General features: G+C 33.8%; 2 long non-coding RNA genes across 2 annotated transcripts; both read left to right on the top strand.

The window, feature by feature from the left end:
* The first annotated feature begins 9,176 nt into the window (after positions 1-9,176).
* Positions 9,177-9,863, top strand: LOC122526737. Its single transcript, XR_006306187.1, has 2 exons — positions 9,177-9,380; positions 9,459-9,863. It is a non-coding gene; the product is annotated as an uncharacterized LOC122526737 (long non-coding RNA).
* Positions 9,864-10,143: 280 nt separating this feature from the next.
* On the top strand, positions 10,144-10,558 carry LOC122526739. The gene is made up of 2 exons (XR_006306189.1): positions 10,144-10,256; positions 10,350-10,558. It is a non-coding gene; the product is annotated as an uncharacterized LOC122526739 (long non-coding RNA).
* Positions 10,559-11,100: the final 542 nt, after the last annotated feature.

Below are 11,100 nucleotides of genomic sequence, written 5' to 3' on the forward strand. Positions count from 1 at the left end.
AGAAAGAGAGTTAGTCTTATGATTGCACTGGAGTTATGTATTATGATTAAGTATTAAGAAGTCTTATGGTATTATGTCGAGATATTAAGTGGTCGTATTATGTTGAAGTGTTATGTGTTCTTATTGAGTGATTATTATTTCTTACGTCTTATGTGTTACGTCTTTTATGCTTTATGTTTTCTTACGTTTATGATTATGTTATTTTGAAGCCTTATGTTTAAGTGATTTTATGTATGATTAAATATATGTGTACTCTTAACTATTATTCCTGACAAACTGTTATCTAAATAATAACGTCCTTTAACCCTTGCATCCAGATCAGAAGAAGAACGATCGATCATCAATCGTTCGTTTACATCTAGAAATATGTTATATTTGGTTTCATCTTGACGATATTTCTAATAAAAATAGAAAAAAAAAGAAGAATGTCAACAGCACACGGTGTTCCCAAGCGGTCACCCATCCAAGTACTAACCGTGCCTAGCGATGCTTGACTTTAGTTATCGGACGAGAACTAGTACTTTTTATATTTTTTTTATATTTAAAACGTTTATTTGTTTCTTTTTAAGCCACAGAGTACAATATTGCTTGATTGATTCATAATAAACAAAAGATAAAATAATAATTTTGTTGTTGTTGAGACATAAAGGCCGGTTACGCGGCTCGCAATGTCATGAACAGTCATGGTACACTTAGTGCTATACGGCTATCCGTGATCCTTATATATATATATTTTTAGCGTTCACAAGGTTTACGTTTACGCTTTTGTTCCGTTTCTTTCATTCATCGAACAGAAAGGCTTCAAAACTGTTCGCTTGTTCTATTTATTTTATACTTAACCTAACTTACTTATTTCTATATTTATATACACTATTTACAATTTTTATTATATCAGTCTTTGGACTTGACTAGTCGATTCTTCTTATGGCACTTTTGTCCCTAGTTTGTATCAAAGTTCATCTATTCTGTCTTTTTCCTTCAATCGCTTAACCACCAATATTTCTTTACATTCCGCCGATGCTGGTCCTTACGATCTTTCTTAGATAGCGTCATTTTGTATATCCAGCAGTTGGATTGATTCCTGCTGTCCAAGAATTGGTCATATTCAATTGTCGTTTTCCTCGCTTTTCTACTTATGTGGTATATTATAGGGACGTTATTATTGTCCTGGATGTATCCCATTTTATCCAGGTAGATGAATGCTTCGGGTGGTATATATCCCGTCATTAGCGTTTTCTTGAAGTAAGAGTCGTTTGGATATGTTATTGCTGAGATTAGACTATTAGTCCAGTCAACTCGGGCCATCTCCTTCGAATCTCAGCAGATTTGGTGGAAACTTGATATAAGGGTAAATAGACGACGCTGAATCGAATGGTGCTAATTTTTTTGAGGTGGAAAGTGCCGTTTTTGAGAAAAAGGGTAAAAAAGGGTCAAAAATAACTTTATCTTAGAATCTAGGCATTTAATCGAAAAAAGTTTCAAACAAAAGTTGTAGAAAATTGAAAAATACTAAAAAAATGTTCTATGAGTTATCTTCGTATTTTCAAAAATAAGCGCATAGAATTGGATTGAAGATGGGAAAAAAATTGTAAGAGTGGGAGAAAGCAAGCTTATCCCTCCGTCGCGTTTTACACGCGAGCGAGCTAGTGTGCGTGCGAGCGTCCGTGTGCACTAATACACAAACGAAGGATCTTCGGCAATCTTCGGGACTCTCGGTCTTGAATGCAAGTGAGAGTGAGAGAAGAAACCGATATTTCCCTTTTCTATTTGTTTAGGCGATAACGAGTATTATCGTCCTTGGGAGCGTTCTAATATTTCTCTTTTTATATATTTTCTTTCGGTAGCAAGAATTTTACGTCTTGGCCATCGAGCGTCGTGCGTTTTGTATACGAGTGCGAGTGAGAAAGAAAACCGATATTTCTCTCTTTCTATTTTTTCTTTCGGTAGCGAGAATTTTTCGTTTTGGCCATCGTGCGTCGAACGTTCTATATATCTATATATATCGGCGTATAAGCGCGGCACTTTTAAATCGAATCTTGATGCTTATGGCACGCCATTTCTTTATTTATTGTCAAAAATAATGAACCTTGAGTAAAAAAAAAATAATTCATTTTAACAGAAACTATTATTATTTAGTTGAGAGTAAAAATAATGAATTAATTTTGTGTCTCGCCATAAAATTAATTAGAATAAATAATTGATATAAATTCTTTGCCTCACAAAAATTTATTTCTATATCAAATTGAATACGTATTCTCTTTAAGACGAAATTTAAAATTTAAATATTTTTCCTATTAAATTATGTATTTTATAAAATTTTAAATTACTGACTTTTTGTCTCGTAAAAATTTATTAGTTTATCATATTAAATACATATTTGAAAAAGAAGAATTTTATAACCACACATAAAATTAATTCAAGATATATATGAAAGGATATTCTAAAAACGTGGAATTTATTTTTTGTCTATACATAATTTTAATTCATTTTTATTATGTTATAAGAAAACAGTAATGCATTCTGATTCATCTTCGAAGTCTTAAGAATTGTACGAAAAAAATTGAACAATTACCAAGTGGTGCGTTAGCGTAAGTAGTAACGTCTTCGCTTCTCGCGCTGGGTATTTAACGTTCGATTCTTCGTGGGGGAATTATTTTTTTTATAAGTTTTTCTATCCTTAGGTTATATAAATTGTTATAAATTTCCTAATTTCTAATTATATATAGAAAAAAATTAAAATTATTACAAAAAAATTAAAAGCAATAAATTTTTTTACATCTTGCACAAATAAAGGAAGATTTATTACTTAAATTACAAATTCATCCTGTAAATACCATCCTAAAAAATGTCTCGTTTCGGCACATTAAAAATTAATTTTTGTTATTTATTGGATATTATTTAATTTATAATTAGTAACTTTATTACTCGCGTAATAATGTTGATTTCTTAATAAATTTTATATCGTTAGTGCAAAAGTTGAAAAAAATCTGAGGTGGGACTCACTGACCGTCTCCTTGTTAAGGATAGAAAAACTTATAAAAAAATAATTCCCCCACGAAGAATCGAACGTTAAATACCCAGCGCGAGAAGCGAAGACGTTACTACTTACGCTAACGCACCACTTGGTAAATGTTCAATTTTTTCGTACAATTCTTAAGACTTCGAAGATGAATCAGAATGCATTACTGTTTTCTTATAACATAATAAAAATGAATTAAAATTATGTATAGACAAAAAATAAATTCCACGTTTTTAGAATATCCTTTCATATATATCTTGAATTAATTTTATGTGTGGATATAAGATTCTTCTTTTTCAAATATGTATTTAATTTAATATACAAATAAATTTTTGTGAGGCAAAGAATTTATATCAATTAATTATTCTAATTAATTTTATGGCGAGACACAAAATTAATTCATTATTTTTACTCTCAACTAAATAATAATAGTTTCTGTTAAAATGAATTATTTTTTTTTACTCAAGGTTCATTATTTTTGACAATAAATAAAGAAATGGCGTGCCATAAGCATCAAGATTCGATTTAAAAGTGCCGCGCTTATACGCCGATATATATAGATATATAGAACGTTCGACGCACGATGGCCAAAACGAAAAATTCTCGCTACCGAAAGAAAAAATAGAAAGAGAGAAATATCGGTTTTCTTTCTCACTCGCACTCGTATACAAAACGCACGACGCTCGATGGCCAAGACGTAAAATTCTTGCTACCGAAAGAAAATATATAAAAAGAGAAATATTAGTACGCTCCCAAGGACGATAATACTCGTTATCGCCTAAACAAATAGAAAAGGGAAATATCGGTTTCTTCTCTCACTCTCACTTGCATTCAAGACCGAGAGTCCCGAAGATTGCCGAAGATCCTTCGTTTGTGTATTAGTGCACACGGACGCTCGCACACACACTAGCTCGCTCGCGTGTAAAACGCGACGGAGGGATAAGCTTGCTTTCTCCCACTCTTACAATTTTTTTCCCATCTTCAATCCAATTCTATGCGCTTATTTTGAAAATACGAAGATAACTCATAGAACATTTTTTAGTATTTTTCAATTTTCTACAACTTTTGTTTGAAACTTTTTTCGATTAAATGCCTAGATTCTAAGATAAAGTTATTTTTGACCCTTTTTACCCTTTTTCTCAAAAACGGCACTTTCCACCTCAAAAAAATTAGCACCATTCGATTCAGCGTCGTCTATTTACCCTTATATCAAGTTTCCACCAAATCTGCTGAGATTCGAAGGAGATGGCCCGAGTTGACTGGACTATATTGCCAGGTACCTTCCTCGTGTTGGCGAAATGATCTCTATTCAGTTTGAGAATATGCGTATCTATTCTGCTTGTATTTGCTAAATTGTATAATTTTTCGTTGCTTATGTATTTTTGGTAGTTCGAGTCAGCTGTTCTATATTTTCCCAGGCAGGCACGTAGACATTTTCGTTCGAATGACCTGATTTTTTCCATCGTTGCCGCATTTTGGTTGAACCAAATCGGGCTTCCATATGTCAATATTGGGCGGATTATCGTCAGGTAGAAGTTAACTTTAATTTTTGGGTTTAAGTGAGCATTATGCATTAGTCTCCCCAATTTCTGGAATCCTTTCTTTGCTTTCTCAAGTTTCTCATACATATGATATCTATAGGTTAAATGTGTATCTATGTACACTCCTAGGTATTTTATCGTGGTTTTGTGTGGTATTTTATCATCCGAGTCTTTCGCTTTTTTGATTCCAAAGCTCTTCCAATTTTTCTTCACATCTCGGTTCGCTTTGTCGAGTCGTGGTCTGAATAGTATCGTTTCGCATTTACTTGTGTTTATTTTCAGCTTCCAGGAATCGCAGTAGAATAATACTTCGTGAAGGCTTTCTCTAATTGCTCTTGGATAATCGTGGCTTTTTTCCCTTTGTTATAGATGATCAAATCGTCGGCGAATGCTATTGCAGATTTATTATTGTTCGAGTTAAAACCAAAAAGTCTCAGTATGTCGCTGTTGTAGATGTTGAAGAGTATTGGTGAGTTGACTGTTCCTTGTTGGAGACCATTCTTCACTTCGAATACAGTATTTGTTATCTCGTTACCATCGGTCGTCACGAAACTTTTTTCTTGTATCATGTTGTACGTTAATTTGATCAAATGGTCTGGAAATTTTTTCTTGATCATTTTGTATATAAGTCCGTCTGTCCATACTGTATCGAAGGCTTTCTCAAGATCTATTAAGTAAGCTCCCACGCATTCGTTATTATTGAGTGCCCAGCAGATGTCCGAGGTGAGTTTATTGACTGCGTGTAAGTAGAGTGTTTGTGTTTGAAACCAAATTGTCTTTCCGGTATAATATCGTTCTCGTACAGAAATTAGTTAGTGCTCTGTTAACGAGGATTTCGAAGACTTTTCCTATGTTAGGTAATAAGCTGATAGGCCTGTAGCTCGATGGTTCCGTAGCGTCTTTTCCTGGTTTTGGTATTGCTACTACCTTTGCTTTTTTCCAGCTGTCCGGAAAATATTTGTTGTTCAGTGCGTTATTAAAGAGCACTCCGTATAGGTCAATCATTTTTACCGGTAGGTTTTTCAGAGCGATGTTTGGTATGTTGTCTATGCCTGCTGATTTTTTATTATTTAGCTTTCTGAATATTTTTATTAGTTCTCCCTTGTTGGTGAAGTAATTACAAGTTTCGTTCGAGGGTTTATCGGCACGGTTGTTCACCGAAAACTCTGTCACTGTAGTCTTATTGCGTTCCTCTTCAACAATTTCATTTTTGAGATTATTTACTGTCCCTTCAATCAGTCTACATAGACGTTCCTTACCCATCTCGCTATTTTGGGTATGAATATTTTCAAAATGTGCCCCTATTACATTGAGCTTATCTTTCGGTTCGGCTATAATGTAGTTGTTCGATTGGTTCTTGCTTAATGTTTCTATATCGATTCCCGCTCTCTCCAGCAAGTCTGTATTATTTTCTGGTATCTGTAGATTCGCGATCGCTGCTTTCCCACGTGGTCTAAATATCCGGTTTATTATTGGGAACATATTTTCTGGATCGTTTTTTGGAATATCACGGATTTTCTTTCGCCAATATTTATTTATAGATATTGAGTATTCTTGTTTGAGTTGTTGTTTAACCTCCGATAATGTGTCTTTCAGCATCGTAAGTTCTGGATTATCATGATATTCGAACCTCCTGTACGCCCGATTTATTCTCGTTATGAGATAGCTTTTTGTCTTCTGTATCTTTCTTATGCGTTCATTAGAGTATACTTCCATTGAGTCTCGGTGTTTTATTTTCGGTACCGTTGAGTTTATTGCTTTTTTTATAGCCTCGTTCATCACTGCCAGATAACTATTTATTTCCTTGTTCGATAGGTTTCTATATCTCTGGGTATCTTTATTCTACAATAGTTATTTAGAAATCTCCGAAATTTGTCCCAGTCGGTTCGTCTGTAGTTTAAAGAATGTGAAATGTCCTGCTCCTCCAAAGTAAAAAGAGTATCTTTTTCTTTGGAGATCGTCATCGATACCGCATTGTGGTCGCTATCGTAGGGTAAACATCTCAAGTTTCCGTCTTTGTCGGTGTTGTGGAACTCTAATCTACAGTCCGCTATACAGATATCTATGTATGAGTTTCCTCTGGGAAATGAGGGGATATCTGTGCTCCTTAGACAGGCTTTATACTCTATGTCGTTATCTTGCAGCCAATTGAAGAGAAATGTTCCTCTTGGATTGCATGTGTTATTTTTCCAGTATTGGTGTTTCGCGTTCAAATCACCTGCTATTACGTAGTAGTTATTCGATGCTTCCAGTTTCAGGTATCGGAACATTTTCGCGAATTCGAGATGGAATTCTTTTTTGTGGTTACCTGCCGCGTAAGCTGCAATTATGTATATCGAAACGCCATCGGTGAGGTTGAGTTTTATCACAGTTGTTTCTATATTTCGAGTTCGTAAGTGCTTGCAGATTTATATTGGTGTACTTGATGTTTCTCTTTATTGCTATAGCGGTACCCCCACCTTGAATGGAGTTTGGTCTGTCTGTTCTTATGATGTCGTAGTTTTGGAATGATATTTTATGGATGTTATTAAGCTTGGTTTCGCTTATGAGAATGATGTCGGGATTATGTGTTTTCATAAATTTAAGAAGAGTTGCTCTTCTGTAGTTTTGTATGAGCGAGTTTACATTTATGCTGACTATGTTGAGTCTTTGCTGTCTGTTTTTTATTTTTTTATTAATATGCGTGTCCATTGTCATTTTGTTCGATGATATCAAAAAGAACGTCCATACGTTTTGAATTTTCGATGACTCTCTCTTTAAGCCAGTCAAATTGCTTTTGGAAGACCTCTATGAGAGTCTTCTTAACGTCTTCGGCTATTTCTGAGATTTTTTGTGTTTCTGTTATCGGTTGGTGGTTTTGGATAACGTTAGTGGCGAATGCTTCTCTGCGACCCACTCTGTTGTTTGTCGGGTTGTTTTTTATGACTTCAGAGTATCGGAGGTTAGGTCTCACATAGTTATTTATTTGTAAGATTTTGTGTTGCCTCCTTTCTTGTTCTACTCGTTTCTTTTCTTTGATTTTGTTTAGCCATGCTAGTCTCTTCGGGCAGCCTTTGTACGATGCAGGGTGTCCATGATTGTTGCATAATACACAGAAGAGGATTTCTCTATTTATCTCTTTGTCTTGTTTGTTGATTTTACATTGACCTGGCTCGTGGTTCTCGTCACATTTGACGCATCGGTACCCCATGTTACAATTGGATGCTACATGTCCGAGTCTTTGGCATTTTTTGCATTGAATGATTTCGGTTTTTCTCAATTTTTCCCATCTTATTACTTGATGGTTGACATATTTAATGCTACGCAATTTTGACGATACGCTAGCTGCCGATATCTGCACAATGAACATTGGAAGTTTCTTGTTCATTTTCAATGCATGAGCTGTTGTGAATCTCGATACTTTGATGAATTCAAGGTCTTTAATATTCATTTCTTTTAGCTCATTGAGAATTTCTTCTGGTTCGAAACTATTGTTCATTCCTTTAAGTATGTACGTTTGATTCTTTTCTGTTTTTGGGGTGTATGTGAAATACTTTGTATTTGATTGGTCTAAGGCCGCTTTGACTTTATCGTAGTCTTCGTAACTGGATACGTTCAACGTCAGTTTGTTTTCTCCATTGTCTCTCACATAGAATTCCTCGATTTTAAGTTCTTTCTTCAGAGCTGTCGTTATCGTTCTCGCGTTTTTTCCAACGATGTTTATCGGAGGTAGTTTACATTTTTTTTCCATAGTTCGTTCTTGTGCGGTAAGCCGCGGTTGTTTCGGTGTATCGGTGTTTTCTTTTCTTACTTCGGTTCGTTGTTGCTTCGCTTCTACATCGTCCTTGGGGGTTAACGGAGCGAATCTGTTACTAAGCTTTATATTATTTTCAAATGATTTTACGCTACTCGATTCAGAGATTATATTTGAAGCCGGCGTGGCGCTTGTTCTTTTCTTTTCCGTTTTCTTCAATTTTTCGTTCTCGTTCTTTAATTCTTTGTTCATTTTTCTTAGGTCTTCGATGGTCTCCGAAAGATTGTCAATTTTTTTCTGCATTATAGAACGCCAAAGGTCGGTAGTTTCTTCATTTACACTGTGAGGTTTTTCTTCATCGGTGTCTACATATGTTTTTTCCCCCTGTCTGTCCCTCTTCTCGGGTATATTAGGTTTCGGGTTCAAGCGAGCGCGTTTTTTGGTCATTGTATTTCCTTGTGTTTCCATTTCAGTTTTGTCAATATCCATATTACTACTATCTGTATATACATCCGTTACTGCCACCTCCTCTGTAGGAGGCTGGCATGTTAATCGAAAGTAATTATCGATGGTTAGATTAATATTTTCTTTGCTTTTTCTAATAGTTTCTTTCTTATTATAGCACTGGTCGATCCAGTTTCTGCACTAAACGTGAAAATTCACGTCGAATTTCACTCACTTACAAATTCCGGCACGATCAACTCGCCTCGATGGCGCGAAGAGCGGTTCACTCACGTACGAGCTCCGGCACGATCCACTCGCCTCGACGGTTCGACGAGAACTCGACGAGAACTAGTACTTTCATCGCGGTATGGCCGTTGACGAGAATCATAGATCTATTAATTGCTCTAAACCATTGAATTCGTAGCACTACTATGGAAAAAACAAAAGAAAATACTACAAGACGCCTGCCTGATACATACGAGTCTTTGAAAACACGATTTATCGGAAATTTTCGATCGATCTGGTAAAAAGTTCTGATACAATTAATAAGGTAGGTTACAGATTTCCATCAGTTCGTTAGGAATTAAATCGAAGAGGCAAGTGGATAACCGTTATAAACAAAAAAAAGTAACTAACATAACCTGTGAGAGCAGTCGTACTGAATTAATTATGTTTTCAAAATAGTTTATCTAAAAACCTATATTTTATTTAATTATTTTAGTATCGATGGTTCGCCATTGTCTCTTAAACCATGGCATACTTTATGCAGTGTACATTTTATCGGTGGCAAAAAATCAGATGACGAAAACAGTCTTAGTTACGTCCCACAAAGTTTCATGGCACGCAAAAAGATAAAACTTGAAGTTACCATACTAGAGCCAAAAATACAGATAATTGAAAATGTTAATGAAACAAATTCAGATGAATCTTTACTGGTCGATGAAGAATACAAAGTAAATGTGCCATTCGATATTAAATATATAGAATCCACATTTACTTATTATAGATATATTGATAATAATTACTGCGATGCTGGAATCAAAGTGGAACTACCAACAAATCCAAATAATGTAGTAAATAGTACTTGCCAAATAAAGGATCTGTGTTGCGATGAAGAAACGAAAAATTATATAAAAGAAATAAAATAAAATAAAATCACAGTTAACTTTTAAGAAAGATCATATGAAGGTAAATAATTAGTTATACATTTTGTAATTATATAAGATATTTCTTGCAAGCAAGAAGTATGTAGTCTATAGCTATTTTTTAATGTAGAACATGTTTTAATGTAGAACTGTTTTATTTTAAATATGTATACAATTATTTTAATATTTTCTTATTTTTTCCTTTTTCTTTTATGAAGGAATATAATAAAGTTCAAAAATAATGAAACAAACAATTGTGGTTCGGATGTAATTTTAAAAGAACAATTAAGCTAGGATCATGAAACACGATTGAAGTATGAAGATGATATCTCGGATATAAACGAAAAGATATTTGAAGAAATAATAATTGCTATGTAAATGTCTGAATAATAATATATAATAAGGCTCAAACAAAATCGTATTATTCTTTTTTCTTTTGAAAAATTAAATAACAATTAATCCTATAGATCCTGAAGACAAATTAATTTCAAGAAAATGTGAAGAATCATCATCAAAAGAAGGAAATACCTGCTGCTCTGTCAGTAATTATGCAATCTACTGTCTTAGAAAATGATTTACAAAATATATCTATTACGAAATAGAAACGGAATACAAAGAGATAGATGTAATATGTACATATTTACCCAAGTAAATAATACTTTTTTATTCATCGAAAGAAATTTATTGTTTTGTTATTATTTCTGCTTCAAGAAACTAGGAGATGATCTTGAAATTATAGAGAAACTTCATGATCATATTACTATAATGAATATAAATTTTATCGCAAAGCTTTAAAAAAAAAATTAATGTAATCTAGAGGCATTAGGAAAAAAACAAGAAAAAAATAATTATTATATTTTTGACATTATTTTTTACATTATTTTTTAAATTATTAAATTTTGTCAATGTATCCCAAATGGAAACTATATTTTCTTAATAAAATGTAATAAAGGAATAATTTTTATTTTTTACCATGTTAAGTATTACATCTGTTCGTGGCATGGATCTTCTATATACAGATTTTGAATACAGTCATGAAGCAGTAATAAAAATGATAAAAGTGGACTGAGAGAGACAGAGAATAGAGAAACTATGTTCTATTTCTCTCTGCGTAGACTAGTTTCGCAGGAAGGGAAGTACCTGTGTACGAATAATGGTACAGAACTTAAAGAGAGAGAGTAGGCGGCAACTCAACCTTATCAGTTGTTGATATCCGTC

This window comes from Polistes fuscatus, unplaced genomic scaffold (genome assembly GCF_010416935.1).
Source record: "Polistes fuscatus isolate 324 unplaced genomic scaffold, CU_Pfus_HIC Scaffold12, whole genome shotgun sequence".
Lineage (NCBI taxonomy): Eukaryota > Metazoa > Arthropoda > Insecta > Hymenoptera > Vespidae > Polistes > Polistes fuscatus.